Source organism: Gossypium hirsutum, chromosome D07 (genome assembly GCF_007990345.1).
Source record: "Gossypium hirsutum isolate 1008001.06 chromosome D07, Gossypium_hirsutum_v2.1, whole genome shotgun sequence".
Lineage (NCBI taxonomy): Eukaryota > Viridiplantae > Streptophyta > Magnoliopsida > Malvales > Malvaceae > Gossypium > Gossypium hirsutum.
Window position 1 is genome coordinate 48,718,524 of NC_053443.1, and position 19,972 is coordinate 48,738,495.

General features: G+C 34.0%; 1 long non-coding RNA gene across 1 annotated transcript; it reads right to left on the bottom strand.

The window, feature by feature from the left end:
• Positions 1-5,152: 5,152 nt before the first annotated feature.
• On the bottom strand, positions 5,153-6,919 carry LOC121219512 (uncharacterized). Its single transcript, XR_005916316.1, has 2 exons — positions 5,977-6,919; positions 5,153-5,873 (listed from the first exon to the last, which is right to left on the bottom strand). It is a non-coding gene; the product is annotated as an uncharacterized lncRNA (long non-coding RNA).
• Between the last annotated feature and the right edge of the window lie 13,053 nt (positions 6,920-19,972).

The window sequence follows — 19,972 nt, forward strand, 5'->3', positions numbered from 1 at the left end:
GATAAGAAGAAAGCTCAACGAGAGGAGCTCAACGAGAGGAAATACATACAAAAAAATGTAGGCCATCTGATGAACGAAAAAGAAGATCGGAAACAATGAAGGTCAAGGCTCAAAGATGGATTTTTAGGTTTTCAAATAGTTTTATTTTTTGAGAAAATAAATTGGATAACTTTAAGGAAGGGAAAGAGAGGAGCATTTTGGAGTAAGGTAGCTTGAACGGCGTTGGACAGTAGTGATGGTGAACGATGGAAAGAAACAATGGAGAAGAAGAAACGGTGATGATGATGATGATTTTAAAATAATTTTAAAAATTTTAAAATCATTTGTTGACGTAGCATGTAAGATAAAATAGTGTCACATCAGCATTTAATTACATATGGACTACCACGTCAGCAGTTAAAATTGATCATTAGTCAACTAACAGCCACATCAACATGTCTGTTAAAAATAGATTAGTTTGAAAAAAAATAAATGTTAAAGGTTAAAGTTCCCCCTAAAAAGAAGATAAATGGCCAAAGTGACCAAACAGTCAAATGTTAGGGGCTATTTTTGGCATTATGCCTTATTGTTATAGTAATTTAGAGGTCACGATGAATATGAAATATCCTCCTAGTCAATTTGAAATATAAGGTTATAGATAGTTTAATAAATAATAAAAAGTGCCAATTGAGTCTTAGCTTTTTTGGTATCGACATTGTTGCTAGTGCAGGCGGACGTAGATTCGAGTGCACTGAAGCGCATTATCCTCCTATTTAAGGGTTGAGGAGGTGCTATGGTAGTTCTAGACATTGTATCAAAAAAAGCAAATATGATAAAAAACCTATAATGAGATTAATGTCCAAAAATAAATAAATAATAAAAAGCAAGTTATTTGTATAAAAATTTAAAATGTTGATAAGTAGATATAAATCTTAAAACTAAACATAAATTTTAATTAAAAGTGCAATTTGATGTATGAACTTTGATTTTGGTTCAAGTTTATATGTGAAACTTTAATTTAAACTCAATTGTATATATTTAAAGAAATAATTACGTCAATTTGTTTTTATATTAGATAAATATAATTATTTTGCATGTAATATGTAAACTTAAAATGTTGTTGTATTGATAATTGTGTTAATAGTTTGTGAAAGTTGAATCAAATCAATTTTTTATGCATGAAATTGCACAAAATCTAAGTTCATGCATAACATTGCATATTGAACTAAAGATCATGTATAGTAACAAGATTTAATCCTTTATATGTATAAAGAAGAAGAAGAAGAAAAGCCAAATTTAACACTATGGTTGTGTTTATGGTGAAGTTCAACAAGGGGGGATTAGGATGGTTTTTGGCGATTCACCTGAATTAATGCGAGGCGAAGAGTCGCTATGACTGGTGATTAGTAGACTGGATAGGGAAGCCCAATGAAAGGTTGAAAGAGACAGAGAAGGGAGAAAAAATGGAGAGCCCCTTTAATTTGGGAGCCATTGTTGGCTATATATGAAGGGTTATGATCCCTAGGCACCATGTGTCCTGATGTCATATTGGTGGTCGAAGGGGGATTACATCAACTAATCTGGGTTTAAGCGTGGCTGTTAGGGTGGCGATTGGATAAGCTATCATTTGTGTCAGGTGGAATTAGGGCTAGTTTAGTATTGCTTTTGAAAAGTGCTTTTTAAAATTACTATGGAAAAGTGTTGTTCAAAATTTAAGTGTTTTGTGGAAAAGTGTTGTTTAAAATTTAAGTGTTTAGTATTGCTGTCAAAAAATACTTTTGAAAAATAAAATGTTCATTTTAGATATGATATTATAAAGTAACAATTATGTATTTAAATAATGTTCAAATTAGTTAATATTATTATATTTTAGCAAGAATATAAAAATAATTTATTATAACTTATTGTTAATATTTTAATATATAATTTTAATTTTAAATATTTCTAAGTATTTAACATTAATTAATTATTAAATTTAATTAGAATATATAAAATATATTCTAAATATTTAAATATAATCATTAAATATTTGTAATTAGATATTAACACATTTGTATTATTTTATTTTAAAATGTAATTGGAATATATAACCCATATTAGATATTAACATAACATAGAAAACATAAACCTAACAAATTAAAATATTACATGCATTTGGATTAAAGTTTCAAAAAGGGGTAATATTTATATACCAAATACATCATAAAAAATTTTACATTAGCATTTACAATTTAAAGTGAATTCATTAAACTAGAAGTTATAGCATCCCTTGTTAATTGCATTTCAAAACCACTTGAATTGTTTGATTCACCACCAGTGTCATCATCATCATTTTCTCCATGCATATCTTCTGGATCAATAATATTCACATATACCTTGTTAATATTTTATTATTCCATAAAACCTGCATCATTTCGACCGACATGTTTTCGGATAAAATTGTGTATCGCCATTGTAGCAACAACGATCATCATTTGCTTTTCAAAACTATAACTTGGCATATCCCTTAAAATGATCCTTTTTTTTTCAAAACATCAAAAGTTCGTTTAATAACACTACGTAATGATGAATGTGAATAATTGAATATCTCTTCTTTACAAGATATCAATCTACCTCTATGAAAGTCAGGTAAATGATACCGCTGACCTCTATATGATCTAAGATAACCTTTCATTTGAGGATATCCAGAATCAACAAGATAATATTTTCCTACATATCATAATATAACAAACAATTAATTGAAGATTTTTTTTTAAAATTATCAATTAAAGAACTTATACTTTATTATTTAAAAAAGAAATAAATGAAATTCTTACCATTTGGTGAGTGCAAAAATTTGTATTTTGGATCTTGAATTGCATCAAGAAATATTCTAATGTCATGCGCCGATCCTTCCCATCCAGCCATGACAAAGGTGAAACACATATTAAAATTACACACAGCCATAACATTTTGAGTCAGGACACATTGTTCATTTGGTGGAAGAATAGCGGCAATATGAGTACCATCAATTGCACCTATGCAATCCTGAATAAATAATCATATTAGTTTCGTGCATATTTTTAATTGACCAAAAATATTAAAATATAATAATATAATATTAAATTCTAACCTTAAAATCTGGCATATATATAGAACCATTACGTATTTGTTTGAGTATTGAGCTAAAAAAATGATCTTCGGGTGCAATTAGATTAATGGTCATCCTTGAAACTTTCTCAAGCACAATTGCAAAGAATCGACTTATTGTTGCTCCAGACTTTTGAAATCTTTCTCGACATAGGGAAACTTTTGCACCGGTGCCCAAGATATATAAAAAACTTCCCAACATATCAAGAAAAGATATGTGTCTTGAAGTTTGCAAGTTGTATAGTGTCTCCAAAACTCTTAATAAACTTGTGAATACAATTTTAGACATCCTAATATTAATCATACAACGTGATAAGCTATAAAAGTAACATATTTTAATCTCATTCTTGATGCGTTTTTAGATGATTAATTATGTAAATTAATGAATTTGATGCTCCTAATCCTTTAAAATCATGTTTCTATACTTAGGTAAGCATAGGGGATTGAAAAGAGTGAAAAATGAGCCAAAATCGTACAAAAAGAGCTATTTTCAGGATCCACACGGGCTGAACACACGCCTGTGTGAGCCACATGGGCTGGCCACATGCCCATGTGCTAGCCTATGTCCATTTCGAATTTTGCTTCTCAAATAGGCGAAAAAACCCAATTTTTAGGCTTTCTAAGCATTCTAAAGTTTGTAAATGCCTATTAGAAGAATACCTAAGGGAGCTATTAGAGAAAATCAAAGAAAATATTCGAAGAACACCATCGGAGCCAACTCAGAAGCAAATCTCCATCAAGATTGAAGATCTCCTTTTAACTTCTTTCAAAGCTTTATTGAATTTCTTTATGTCTTGTGGTTTTTCTGACTTTGAGATGTTTTCATTCAGGATTATGAACTAATCCCCTAGATACCTAGGGGAAATGAAACCTATGATGAATCCTATTATTTAATTTCTATTTTACGCAATAAATACTTGATTATTGCTCTCAATTATGTATGCTTATTTCTTGTTTTAATATTTTCAGGATATTAATTCATGTTTAATGTGCTTAATTCAGTGGAGTAAAAGGCCCTGTTTAAAAGCAGATCTAGCATAATTGAGTGGAGTTGCATGCAATCTTAGAAATAGAATGACATAAATCTACCAGATTAGAGTCAAATTTAATAGGAGAATCCATAGATCGAGTTAATGCGATGATAGGAGTTTTAATTAGAAAGAGATTTCGATTAATCAACCAAGAGTCAGTTGTTCTTACTCGAAAGAGATATTAACATAATTTAGGGATTTCTACGGATCAAGACACAAGTGAATAAATCGTTTAATTCAGATTCATAATAATAGGTGAAGTCTAGGTGGATTCTTTATTGGGTATTGTCTATCTCATTGGTTATATTCAATTATATTCCTATTTTATTCTCTATTGCGTTCTTAGTTAGACTAATTTAGTAATTTTAGATTAAAAAAATCACCCCAATTTATTGGCTAAATAATAGAAAAACAGTAATTAATAGTACTTTTAGTCCTCATGGATATAATATTCCCTACTCACCATAGCTATACTATTGTTCGATAGGTGCACTTGCCTTTGTCATATTTATAGTTAGTTTAGTGACCATCACAACGTGATTCATGACCATCAAGGATCTATCGGATCCATGTCTCACATGACTATGTTGAATCCATGGATGGTTGCTTCAATATATACCTCTTATAATATAATTGCACGAAAGAAGATGCAACAACAAATAATCGATTAAAAAATTCCATGCGTTGTAAAATCTCTTTCTTTTCCCTTTCATCATCTGGGATTCTCAACCATACTCATCACCTGTGAATAAATTTTATATCCAAAATCAAATATAAACAACTATTGATAAAGCTAATTTAGTAAAAATAAGTAGAACATAAATTCAATATCCAAAAACCAAACATAAACAATTACTGATAAAACTAGATTAAGCATAAATAAGTAGACCATAAATTCAATATTCAAAAACCAAATATAAACAACTGTTGATAACACTAGATTACACATAAATAAGTAGAACATAAATTCAATATCCAAAAACCAAACATAAACAACCATTGATAAAACTAGATTACACATAAATAAGTAGAACATAAATTCAATATCCAAAAACCAAACATAATCAACAATTGATAAAACTAGTTTAGCATTGTTGTTTAGTTACATAGTAGATATCTCTAGACCCTAGAAGATCAGAAATTTTTTAACTATCCTCCATTTCCGTCTTAAGCCACAAAGCTCTAATCTTGGGATTAATTGATAAAAACATAATTCGTTTGTCCTTATTGAGTAATAATTTCAGTGAGAAAAAGAATAGCAGACTAGCTTCTGGAACTTCTCTGACGTGCTATCAAGCATTTTGACTACTTGTGGAATACCATATGGATCCATAATAGGAGTCAAACTAGATGTGGCTTGACTCATATTGTCAGCTGCATTGCATAACTTTTCTATTTGATGAGACAATCTTGCAGCCTCTCCAATTTGCTTTGAGGATTTCTTCCTTCCAGTTTTAAAATGTGAAGTTGATATCTCAGGTGTTTTCCTTTTTTTTTGTTTCCATCAATGTGAACATCATTTAAAATGTGAACATCATTTCTCAAATTTTCTTCCTCATTTTTTTCAGGTATTTCATTGTCAACATCCTCAAAAAAATCACTACGGAGTGTACCAGAAGAAGGTGCCCTTGCTTTATCACCTGTTGCAACTATCCCCATGGACATTTAGTCCAACTTCCTTTCGAATTCAGGATCAATGCTCGATGTTCTAAATTTTTTAGCTTCAGGCACAACCTACATATAAAATGAGAGTTTAATAACATAAATTATTAATAACCCCATAAATAAGAAAAAAAATATTCAGAATTATTAAAGTACTTTTAGCCTACTCTCTCACCAATCATTCGAAGCATCAATGGTTCTTTTTATAGGATTCCACCTTAGACTAGTATCTCTGCCTTTAATTTTCTTCCAAGCCTTCCATTCTTTTTTCAAGGCATCCCACCTATTTTTAAGCTGTCTTTGTGAATAAGCCATGCATGTTTCTTTCTCGACATTGATCATTATTTTCAACCATCCATCTTTTGTGAAATGAGTACCAGGTCTATTGCCTTTCTATATCTCTTTAATACAAATATCACAAAATATTTTTATCAATTTCTTATCCCACGTTGCTTTTACGTTTTCACCATTAACTTCAACCGCCGAACTACTCATCTATTGTGTATACAAACATATTCGTTTCAGCCAGTAAAGCAATCAATAAAATCAAATGTCACATAAGTATATTTTTTTATATGTGCATCAAAATCAAGATAGGATCCTCAAATTTTTTTCTCAATCAAAATCAACTTTCCAAGATTGGAATAATATCCAAGAAAGAGAACACAACTAATAATTGCATCAAACATAGTTAACAAAGTCTGTATGAGCAATATTTTGTCAATTATTTTTTTACCTAATCATGAAATCTAAAAATACAAAAAAATGACCCCGTCTAGCTTAATTATAACAAAATAATAAATTAAAGAAAAATAAAAGATAGGATACAGTTAGAAATGTTGACCCCTCCTACTTCTAGAATCTAGAATTGCATTTATTATCCACGTTGTAGAACAAAATAATTAAATAGAAATTTTATGTGGCTAAATCATTTTCTAATTGTTTTTTTTCAACCAAAAGAAATTAAAATAAGTGGTAGCATGGTCATGAATATTGTGAATTTGTCATTGTTTATTATTTTAGAGGACTTATAGCCAGACGGAACTGTAAAATTAAGATTGGCACTAGTTGTCAACTTCTAAAATTGAAAATGCATTGTTTTATATGCTGACTGCCAACTCCACAAATACATACACTTTTTACTTCAATTCCAATATGAATTTGAATAATAATAATAATAATAAAACCTACATTTCTAGTTTGAATCATAGGAATAATAAAGTATATAACATTAATAAAAGAACGTGTTTAATACAAGTACTGAATATCAATAGTTTATGGTATATTTCGACACCAAAAAATAATTAGATAAAAGTGTACTTTTTGTTATAATTAAAATTTCTACACAGATTTGACTGATAAAATACAATTCCCCATTATCTTTCTTAATTAATCTATAATCACTCCTCTTTATTCTCAGTATAAAATAACTGCCTTTCTTTTTCCATCACACATGATAAAAAATGGTTTTGATTTAAGCTTCCATTTATATAACTCAATGGTTGGGATTTAAGCTTTCATTCCCTTGATAGAAAAGCTAATTAAATATCATGGAAGCTAACCTCAGCTAAGCATGATATAACAAAAGGGTCAGCAAATCATGGTTTAAATAAAAAAAATTGTTTTGGGATTTTGAAATCTAAAGGGAAAATAATTTGAAAGAGAAGATCACCAGTTAAAGAAAAGATCACATCTTCCTTGATCATTCTGTGTTCTTTAAAGGAAACTTATTAATATGTAACTACATGTGTGTTTGTACATATATATTCATTCAACACACGCACAGAGTGAAAGAGAGAGGCATGCAAAGCAAAGCAGGAAAAATGAAGACAACATATTAATTAAATCCAATACTGTGCTAAACAATGACTGAAGCTAAATCTAGAAACCAATACTCCTTAAACAAGACTATTGAACCAGGGTATAACAACTTATGTTGAGGAATATTACAGATTGAGTTTCCTCCAAAGGTGTCAATGGTCGATTTGGACGGTAGGTATGGTTTTGATGCTTGGCCCACAACCAGAATTGCTAAAATTGCACTGGTATGCCAAACTCTCTAACAACCTTTTCCTGCATATTGAATCAAAGAAAGGAAAATAAGCTTTTGGAGAAGAGAAAATGAGCTTTTGCATAAAAGAAAGCAGTCAATCGAAGAGACTTCTGTGCATGGTCTCCAAGAAAGAAAGAACCATAATTGATATCTTGAAGCTTTTGAGATAAACAACATTTCGAGAAAACAAAAAATTATTTCTGCCAGCAAAATTGAGCAGGTTTGCTCCACGAAACATCACACAAATTATTTTTTTTAATACTTAGAGACTAGAGTTTGATCTTTTAGTGATGGAATCTTCCAACAATGTGAGTTTCGATCTCCCCCATCTATCATTGCTTACAGAGAATAGAAGTGAAAAACAACAAATATAAAAAATAAAACTAAACCCTTCAACATCATCACTGCCCTTTAAAGGCAAAAATTTGTCACAAGAAAAAAAAAGAAATGAAATGAGCCCCATCTCGTTAAAAAAATCAAACAATTAATTTTTATAATATTTTTTTCATATTTCATCATAAACCAGATATTGAAATATTCCAATCCAATATCAAAATCTAAAAAATTTTATTCTCTCACAAGACAAAACTATCGCAGAAAACAACTAAACTAAAGCATAAGGAACAATAAAGAGAAGAAGAGAAGAACTAAAATAGTCACAGAAGAAAAGAAGATCACCAGTGGAGGAATTAAAAGCGGAACAAATTAAAGAAAATAAAAGAGAAGAGAACCAGATAAAGAAACTTTGAAAGAGAAAGTGAAGAAAAAATGGGTATTCTAACGTGTCTTTTGGTAGAAGAAAAATTGAGGATAAAAATGTAAATAGCCAACAAAAGCATTTTTGGCTGAGGAAAAAGTTAAAAAGTTAAAATTTTCAAATTTTCCATCTGTCAAAAAGCACCTTCTTAAGTTGAAATTTTCACTGAACTTATATTTGTTTGGCAATGCTTTTAAGTGAGAAGTGTTTTTTTGAGGGAAAAACCCTTCTCAGAAGCATAGTTGAATATGCCCTTAGTGTTTAGCGATTATTGTCATAAGCAAAGGTTTAGTGGGGCCCTTACGTGAGGCCCTTGTTTAGCTCATGCGTGGTGTGTATTTAGATCAAGGTGACATGCAAAGGGGTTCTCTCAAGGTTTGGTGTAACACCCAGTTTTCGATAAACCCAGAATTTAGAACAATTAAGGGACTAAATTGAAAGAGATTGCAAGTTAGCATCCTCTATTAGAAGAAAAAGGAAAGATGGAAACTGAATTGGAATGGTTAAGAACCAATTTTGGTTTTGTTAGAATGGAACCAGTCAGTTCCTTAGTGGGTAATAATGAGTGATGGATGGTTCTCATAAGGTTGGTATTGGCATAGGAAGTGCTATAAATTGTTAGGAAATAGCTTCTTAGAGATGATGTCCTTCCCGAATATATTTTATTTTCTTCCGTTCTTCATCCTCTTCGGCAGCTTGAAAAAGGGATAACCATGGAAGGTTCTGCATAAAGCAGACTTCATGAGGATGGAGTAGGAAAAGTAGGGAACCAACAAGCTAGTAAGGTTCTTAGCCCTTCTATGTACGTAAAAGTTAAGGAAATAAAGTTATGAACTTTAGAGCCATTTTAAAGGTTCTGCATGTTTCTAGAAAAATGGGTTTAAGTTGAGAATATTGAGTATAACCCATGTTTTTGGTTGAAATGCTTAGCTACCAAAAGAATGAAAGCTCTAACATTCAAGAAGGCTAAGCTGAGAAGATGATAAAGTTCAGGTGAGTTTCAGACTCTAAACCTGTTGTTACGATTTATACTGTCTGAGTATGTCATGTTTGCGTAAGCATGAAGTATGATGATATGTACATGCATTTCATGATTGTGGGAAAAACCTCAAAGGGATAGATAAAGTTAGGAAGGGAAATGAGGAGTGAACCTATTAGTTACCACCACGGGAAAAGCTCGAGGCCTTGCAGAGGGAACACTGCAGTGTTCGTGTAACACCTTTTACTCGACCCAAATCACTGAGTACAAATATCGGATGTTACAACATACAAACACTTTGTGCAAATTTAACAAACTATGAATAATCCTTTTTCAACATACTTCCTATTATTTTACTTAATTTCAAATATATAAAGAAAACATCCAAAAATATTACAAACTCTTAAAATTTATTGTAAAACATTAGAACCCAAAAGTTTGTTACAAACAAACTCTCTAGGCTGTAGAAAACTATACAACATACTACTAAGATGACCTCTATATGCATAACATCCATCTCGCCATTTCTTTAGTGCAATCCTAGCTTGGTCTATCACTTGGCGAACTCCTTTTTCAGCAGAACCTGAAATATAAATAAAACGCTTTTAAGCTCATACGAACTTAGTGAGTTTTTAATACACTTTACCTTAAAACCTTTCGAATTGAATTTCATATCTTAAAAGTTTGGATTAACCTTCTTTCTTTGGCAAATAATTTTAGATTAATGGATATATACCTATACACCAACTTCCATACTTAATGCCCCTCTTACTTCACACCATGGCGGATTACAAATTTTTCTAGTTGATACAGGTCTTAATCCTTCTTAGAACACAAGATACTTATCAGCTGAATATATATATAGAACCCACTTTCTACGAATTTCCTCTTCAAAAACACTTAACACTTTTCCTCATAATGGTTGTTCACAGATACTATTTCTTGATGGATATTTACTAATTGATCGTACATTTGGTGGAATCCCATATTGAGTTTGATAATCATCAAAGAAGCAATCAAATCATACTCTAATTCAAAACCAAAACAACCTTATACTGATAATGAAACATTCCAAATCATTTAGAAGAATTCCAACGTCTATGTTACATAATAAAAGAACACCCAATTTGGTAATCGGCTTAGATTCCAAGTAACCCTAGAATGAGACATGATACTACTCATAAATGGAAGATACCAGATAACTCAGATTTCAACCCTGCATACCATAAAAAATCTCAAACCAAGTAACTTATATACCTTTCATAATTATAAATATGCACATATCCTATACTGACAAATTACTACGGTGGATTTCTCTTCTAGAAATACACATACTTACTTCCCTTCAGGAATTGTCCCTTAAAAGATCTTAGAGCTTTATACAAACTTATCACATAGGCGAATAACCAGATTTTGCCACTAGGCATTATAAATATGCCACATAAGCATTTCATGGTTCACCATAAAAGCAACATAGAATATGTTGTAAAGGCATTTATAGAAAACATCATAAAGACATTTATAGAATACGTCACAAACGCCAAACAGAATACGCTACACAAGCCAAACAAAATACGCCACACAAGCCAAACAAAATATGCCTCACAAGGCAAACAGAATACTCCACAAAGGCAATATTGAATATGCCACAAAGGCTCTATTTGGATGCCACTAAGGTACCACATGAACAGTCATGTTTGTGATATGAATTTGCCTAAACTCATCATTACATGAGGCTTTCCTATCATCACCCTAGGACAGGTAGAAACCCCAGTAGATAAATGTGGCTCATCTCGAAATAGTAGCAACAATTGTTTAAAGAACGTAGAACCACTATTAAAACTCATTTATAGACAAATGACTAACATCTTAATTACATAATACCCTCATGTAGGGTTTCTTATTGACAACTCACTATTCATATGCTTTTTAATAGCTTTATTCTTTCAAAAACGTAACATGTAGAGCTATCAAACTTACCAAAAGGTGGAGCATCCACACATTAATTCAAATACCTTAACTTCCATATTAATAATGGGGAAGAAAACATATAAATTTAAGAAGAAGAACTAGAGAGTAATATCAAAGGAAAAAGAACTATCTAGACAAATCCTTTACATAATATATATCCAATTCCCTTTAGTGGAACTTGACAAGTGTCAAATGTATCAAGACTTTTTCCTAATAAATGACCTACAGAGATCTGATAGAGATTTAAATGATGAACTTGTACATAACCTATTTTACCAATCAATTTAGTTGGCTCCTAACCAAATCAAGTTACAAAATCCAATTAGCATAGTGCTTAGACAAACAGGGTGTACTATACACTTAGCGTAAGTCTTACCAGGCTTACTCTTCGCTTGCCATAATCTTTTCTTAATTAACAGAATAACCTGAGATAGACTCTTTAATTACTTACACGATAGATACTTTACGCCAAATCTTATTCACCAAAAGACTGCAAATGGGCAGACTACACTATGCCAAATAGACAACTTCACATCTACATGACTTCTGATTGGGTTCACCAAATTTGGGGTGTGACAATTCGTGCATCAATGTTAAGTGGTATAAAGGAGGTAATGGAAGTAGGATTTCGGCCAATTCGGTCTGGGCGATGACATCGAGAGATAAGTAGTTCTTACCGACTTATTAGGTTAATGGAAGGTCGAGAGGCCCTGTTAGGTTAATGACTAGTTGATTGAGTACAACCCGAAATAGGATTTCATTATGAACACTGAAGTGAGTTAGTCTTCTATCTTTCAATCTGATAAAATTTGCTATCTATCTCCACTATTATTTTTCTTATTGTTAAAATAGTTTTTCTCATCACCTTAGGATTAATCTTAATGTAATTTAATTAAATTACCAATTACTAATTAGACCCATTATCGTATAAATTAGTCTTAGTTTAGTCTCGCCTCCCTTGGCTACCATCCTCGGAGTACTTTCATATTTCGTTGTAAAAATTATATTACAACCTGACTCGTATACTTACAGACGCCACCTTTATTCATATCTTTAGTAAGTAGTATTCTCACTTTCAAAGTTGGTACGTCGGGAGGCAATCATCACCACACCCATTGTTGATGGTGAAGTTTAATAATAGAGGATTAAGATGGTTTTCAATAATTCACCTGGTTTAATGCAAAGTGAAAAGTCGCTATGAGTGGTGATTAACAGGGTGGATGGGGAAGCTTGACGAAAGGTAGAGAATGGAGAAAAGAAGAGAGAGAGAAAGGGGGAGAGAGAGAGAGAGAGAGAGAGAGAGAGAGAAGGGAAAAAAAAGGGATAGCCCCTTGATTTAGGAGTAATTGTTGGCTTATATATAATGGGCTATGATCCCTAGGCACCATGTGTCCTAATATCAATAATGACCGAGGGGGGACTATAGCAGCTAGTTTTTTGTGGCAAGTCTAGGTTTAGGCGAGGCTACTAAGGTGGCGATTGGATAGATTGCCATTTATGTTAGGTGGAATTAGATTCTAGCGGCTAGTGTTAGAAGCGCAGGTTCAATGAGGCCCTTGTCTAGTTCATGTGTGGGTGTATTAAGATCGTGGAGTTCTCACATCGCTTTCTTGCGAGGTGTTATGTAACACCCCGTACCCGAGTCCGTCACCGGAGTCGGACACGAGGGGTTTGCAGACTTATATCACTTCTTTGCACAATCCATTTTAAAAATTTCCAGGCAGTTGGCTAACTGCGTCACTGTCACCTTAAAAATCATATCTTGAGTTTCACAACTCAAAAATCAGTTTCATAAATTTTCCCTGAAACTAGACTCATATTCCCATCTACATATTTTTTTCTAGAATTTTGGTGGGGCCAATTAGTACAGTTTATTAGTCAAAGTCTCCCATGTTACAGGGATCGACTACACTGACCTTTGCGCATTACGACTTGGATATCTCCCTGCACAGAGCTTCAATACTGATGCCGTTTGTTTCTATAGAAACTAGACTCAGAGAGGACTCTATACATATATGGCGTGACTCCTAATTATCTCTGGTTAATTTATAATGAATTTTCAAATTCGGAACAGGGAATTCAGAAACCGTTCTGGCCCTGTCTCACGAGAACCTGAATATCTCTTAACATACTATCCATATGATCGTTTCGTTACTTTCCTATGACAATAGATTCATCAAGGTTAGTTTACATAATTTATTCACTATTTAATTCCATTCCTAATATTTTTATTGATTTTATAAATCTACATCACTGCTGCTGTCAGCATCTACCTTTAAGGTAGACTTTACCTATTTCATAGTTTCCATGATTCAACTAGCCCTTTTAGCATAAATAGCACAAATTATGATAGTGATTAACCATTCCCATGACCAATCCTTGTTAAGCATATCCACACCTCTCAATAACCATATCCATACCAAATGATTATAACATTATGCTCAAACATATATAAGCCATTTTCGCATGGCTATCCAAAATTATACAAATCCAAAGGGTCCATGACCCACAACAAAAAGGGTAGTCCTATACATGCCATATCCAGAGTTCAACTAAAAGAGTACCAAAAGGGCTTTGATAGTGTGGATGACTTCGACTTCGATGATCCCGAATCCGATATCTAACGAACAAATCTATAAAACAGAGAGCCAAAGCAACGGGGTAAGCATTTTAAAGCTTAGTAAGTTTCAAGTAATGAAATCGGCTTTGACTAAAGTATTACATTCACATAGCTAAATGAATCACTTTATTAATACACATTCTCATAAACATACTTACTTCACATTTCATCAACATATACACACAAGGTATTAACCTATCTAAAAGCCGAAAGTTCGTTAGTCGATTGAATGAATACTATTTAAAACGAATCGACTTTTCCGATGCACACGCAAACATACCTTATCGTTTGGGTTTTTCGAGCGTATTAATTGAATTTATTACAGCACAACACGCTCACCTTCGAACCCAAGTTTCTTCGGAATTTAGCTGGATATAACCACAAGCACAATTGCCTTCGGGTCTTAACCCGGGTATAGCAACTCGCACAAATGCCTTCGGGTCTTAGCCCGGATATATCAACTCGCACAAATGCCTTCGGGTCTTAGCCCGGATAAAATCACTAGCACAAATGCCTTCGGGTCTTAACCCGGATAAAATCACTAGCATAAATGCCTTCGGGTCTTAACCCGGATAAAATCACTAGCACAAATGCCTTCGGGACTTAGCCCGGATATCATTCAAATGCTCATGCACACATATATCAACAATCATGACACATCCATATTTCATTTTCGTTACTAAGGCTCAAACACAGAACATTTATTAAACCTTTCCAATTTCGGCTCAATAGCCACACACAAAGAGCATGATTTCAATTGGCTTTATAACATAGTCTCTATGCACATTCGGCTATCCGTCATAGTATGACTAATCATTTCAATATAATTCAAGTAGGGTCATTACTCGAAGACTTACCTCGGATGTTGTCGAACGACTTCAATGGCTATCAATTACTTTTTCCTTCCCTTTATCGGATTTAGTTCCCCTTTGCTCTTGAGCTTAAGTTCAACAAATTTTAAAATAGTCATTAATCGACTATTCAAGTATTACTTTCAGAATATAATATATATAGATTCGACTTTCACACACATAGATTACAGTAAGCTTTATAAAAATCAATAAATAATTCATTAGCAAATTTTCATTAATGTTTACAATATAATTACAATTTCCCTATAAGCTGACTTCCTGAGCAACAGTCACTAAAGTTTTTATAACTGGAGCTACGAAACTCCAAATCAATTGCCGTAAATTTTTCTTGACAGAAGACTCATTTATCTATTATCCATAAAATTTTCAAAATTTTTAGTTTAGCCCAAGAATACCAGATTTTTCTTAAAGTTCACCTTGTTACACTGTTTGACTAAACTGACTATCCTTCACTACGAATCAAATTTCTCATTGTACAGAATTCAAAATATGTTCTTGCTTATTTAATTTGAAACTAGACTCATTAAGGAGTCTAAGCACATAAATTTTATCTTAGGGCCATTTTTGTACAATTTATACTGATTTTATAAAAACAGAACAGGGAATCTAGTAGTCGTTTTGCTCAGCCCCACAATACTTCAAATATCTCAAGATCGGTAACTCTTTTGTTTTTATAGTTTCTTTTGTAAGAAACTAGACTCTTCAAGCTTTAATGACATAATTTACTCAGCTTCTAATTCAAATCCTACAAATTATGGCGATTTCCCAAAATCACCTTACTGCTGCTGTCCCCAAGCAGATTATTACCAAATCAAATGCTAACATTTGCATTTCACCTTAGTAGCTAGCTTAGCAAACCTTAAATTAACATATAATTGTTCATAACACAATTAAAGCATCCTCTCCATTCCATCAATTCAAAACACATACATTGCCCAATAGTATCCAAAATCATATTCGGCCTTAGTACACAACTTGTTAGCCGATTTTTCTCCATTTAGCAACTAATGCACATATGTGCTCATTTGTTAGACTCTACTTCACCTAACTACCATTTTCTTTTTCATCCAAATAACATGAACAACAACCATTTCTTGAACATTTTCTCTTCAACAATTCTTCATAAAACATAAAGACTATAACCCAATCTCATCCTTTAATAACTAAAACCGAATGCTCAAGACACCACACCATTTCAAATTTTGGTCATGGGTTAAGCAAAGAACTTAATGACTAACTAAAAAAAAATGCTAAAAATCCAAGAATCATCCTTGAACTTACCTTGATTTAGCTAACCACCATAGCTGAATTTTTCAAAGCTTTTCTCTTCTAGGTACGGCAATGAGGAGCAAGGATGGAGAAACTTTGGTTTCTCCTCCCATTAACTAGTATTTTATTAGCCTTATTCCTTATTTCATTTTGTAACATAAAATTATTAGCATAAAATGTTGACACAAAATAATTATAATATGCTTTAGTCCATAACATGGCCGGCCACCATCTAGAATTTGGCCAATTTGACATGCAAGTACAAGCATTTTTAACATGCATCAATAGGCCACTTTAACATTTGCCTATCACATTTCTAAATTTTCTCACACAAGTCCTATTTAATAAAATTCACTTACAATTAACAAAATTCAAACATGAAATTTTCACACATGCATATATACATATAATAAGCTTCAAATATGGCGGTTAATTATTTTTATGACTTGGTTTTGTGGTCCCAAAACCACTTTCCGACTAGGGTCACATTTTGGGCTGTCACAACTCTCCCCCACTTAAGAAATTTTCGTTCCCGAAAATCTTACCGGTAAATAGGTTTGGGTATCGTTCTTTCATCGAGCTCTCGGTTTCCCAAGTAGCTTCCTCGATCCCGTGTTTGAGCCATAACACCTTTACTAACGGAACCCTTTTGTTTCGCAACTCCTTCACTTCACGAGCTAGGATATGAATCGGTTCTTCTTCATAACTCAAGTCAGATTGAATTTCAACTTCTGAGGGATTAATCACATGTGACGGATCGGATCTATAACGTCGAAGCATCGAAACATGAAAGACTTCGTGAATCTTTTCAAGTTCAGGGGGCAAAATCAATCTATACGCAACCGGACCAACTCGTTCGGAGATTTCGTACGGCCCAATGAATCTCGGACTCAACTTGCCCTTACGGCCAAATCTGAGTACCTTTTTCCAAGGCGAAACTTTAAGAAACACTTTATCTCCCACCTGATATTCAATGTCTTTTCGTTTCAAATCCGCATACGATTTCTGACGATCTGTGGCTGTCTTCAGACTTTCACGAATTATTTTTACTTTCTGTTCGGCATCTTTAATCAAATCAACTCCGAAAATTTTACTTTCACCGAGCTCGGTCCAAAACAATGGTGTACGGCATTTACGACCGTACAAAGCCTCGTAAGGTGCCATCTTAATACTTGATTGAAAACTATTGTTGTAAGCGAATTCAATCAAAGGTAAATACCGTTCCCATGAACCACTAAACTCGAGGATGCAACATCTCAACATATCCTCAAATATCTGAATTATCCGCTCGGATTGACCATCGGTTTGGGGGTGAAAAGCAGTGCTAAAATGCAGCTTGGTACCCAAAGCTTCTTGCAATTTCTTCCAAAATCGTGAGGTGAATCTCGGATCTCTATCCGACACGATAGAAATAGGTACCCCGTGTAATCTCACAATTTGAGAAACATACAATTCGGCTAGTTTATCCAATGAAAAATCCGTACGCACGGGGATAAAGTGAGCCGACTTAGTCAGTCTATCAACAACAACCCAAATCGCATCCTTCTTACTTACCGACAATGGCAGTCCGGACACAAAGTCCATTGTGACTCGATCCCATTTCCACTCGGGTATCATGATCGGCTGAAGTAATCCTGAAGGCACTTGATGTTCTGCTTTCACTTGTTGACATATTAAACATCTTGAAACAAAGTCGGAGATGTCTCGTTTCATACCATGCCACCAAAACCGACGTTTCAAATCGTTGTACATTTTCGTACTCCCGGGTGAATTGACATTCGGCTACAATGGGCTTCGCTCAGAATCATCGAATTGAGTTCTGAATTTCTTGGAACACACAACCGACTTCTGAACCTCAAACAATCGTCATCATCAATTTGAAATTCGGATTCCATATTCGGAACACATTTAGCCCGTTTTGCAACCAATTTATCGTCGACTTTCTGAGCTTCACGAATTTGACGAATCAATAATGGTTTGGCCTTTAATTCAGCTACTAACACATTGTCGGGTAGAACAGACAAGTGCACATTCATCGCTCGTAAAGCAAACAGTGATTTCCGGCTTAAGGCGTCCGCAACCACATTAGCCTTTCCCGGGTGGTAATCAATGACAAGCTCGTAATCTTTCAACAACTCAAGCCAACGTCTTTGTCGCAGATTTAAGTCTCTTTGAGTCATCAAATATTTGAGACTTTTGTGATCCGAAAATACATGGCACTTTTCACCAAATAAGTAATGTTGCCATATTTTTAAAGCGAATACGATGGCAGCTAGTTCGAGATCATGGGTCGGATAATTTTTCTCATGTGGCTTTAATTGTCTCGACGCATAGGCCACCACTCGACCTTCTTGCATCAATACGCAACCCAACCCAAGTAGGGATGCGTCACTATAAATGGCAAACTCTTTGCCTGATTCGGGTTGCACTAAAATTGGAGCTTCAGTCAAATAAGTTTTTAGTTGATCAAAACTTTTCTGACATTTCTCCGTCCATTCGAACTTAACATCCTTTTGAAGTAGCTTCGTCATTGGTGTGGCTATCATCGAGAAACCTTTGACAAATCGTCGGTAATAACCGGCGAGCCCCAGGAAGCTTCGAACTTCGGTAATATTTCTTGGAGGCTTCCAGTTAAGTATGGCTGAAATTTTGCTCGGATCAACTCGAATACCCGATGCGGATACCACATGACCCAAGAAGCTAGCCTCTCTTAACCAGAACTCACACTTACTGAACTTAGCATATAACTGCTTATCCCGCAAAATTTGCAACACTAGTCTCAAGTGCTCAGCATGTTCGGTCCCATCTCTTGAATAGACCAAGATGTCATCAATGAACACAACTACGAACCGATCCAAATATGGTCTGAAGATCCGATTCATCAAATCCATAAATACCGCAGGGGCATTAGTGAGCCCAAACGGCATCACTAAGAACTCGTAGTGACCATATCTCGTTCTGAAGGCAGTTTTGGGTATGTCCGAATCTCGAATTCGCAACTGATAATAGCCCGATCTCAAATCTATTTTTGAGAACACTGAGGCTCCCTTCAGTTGGTCGAACAAATCATCGATACGCGGTAACAGATATTTGTTCTTTATTGTCACTTTATTCAGCTGACGATAGTTAATGCACAACCTCATGGTTCCGTCCTTCTTTTTCATGAACAATACTGGTGCACCCCAAGGTGAGAAGCTTGGTCGAGCGAAACCTCTATCCGTCAATTCTTGCAACTGAGCTTTCAACTCTTTTAACTCGGTTGGTGCCATACGATACGGAGCTATCGAAATCGGCGTAGTCCCAGGTACAAGCTCAATACCAAACTCTATCTCCCGAACAGGTGGTAAACCCGGTAATTCTTCAGGAAAAACATCCGGGTATTCACAAACCACCGGCACAGATTCGGGTTTCTTTTCTAATTCTTTGTCATCAAGTACATACGCAAGGTATGCTTCGCACCCTTTTCTTACATATTTCTGGGCCAACATTGAGGATATTACAGCTGGCAACCCATCCAAGTCCGTAGACTCAACTCGGATTACTTCTTTATTTGCGCACCTCAAATCAATAGTCTTGCTTTTGCAATTCACAACCGCATCATGCACGGTCAACCAATCCAACCCGAGAATAACATCAAATTCATCAAACGG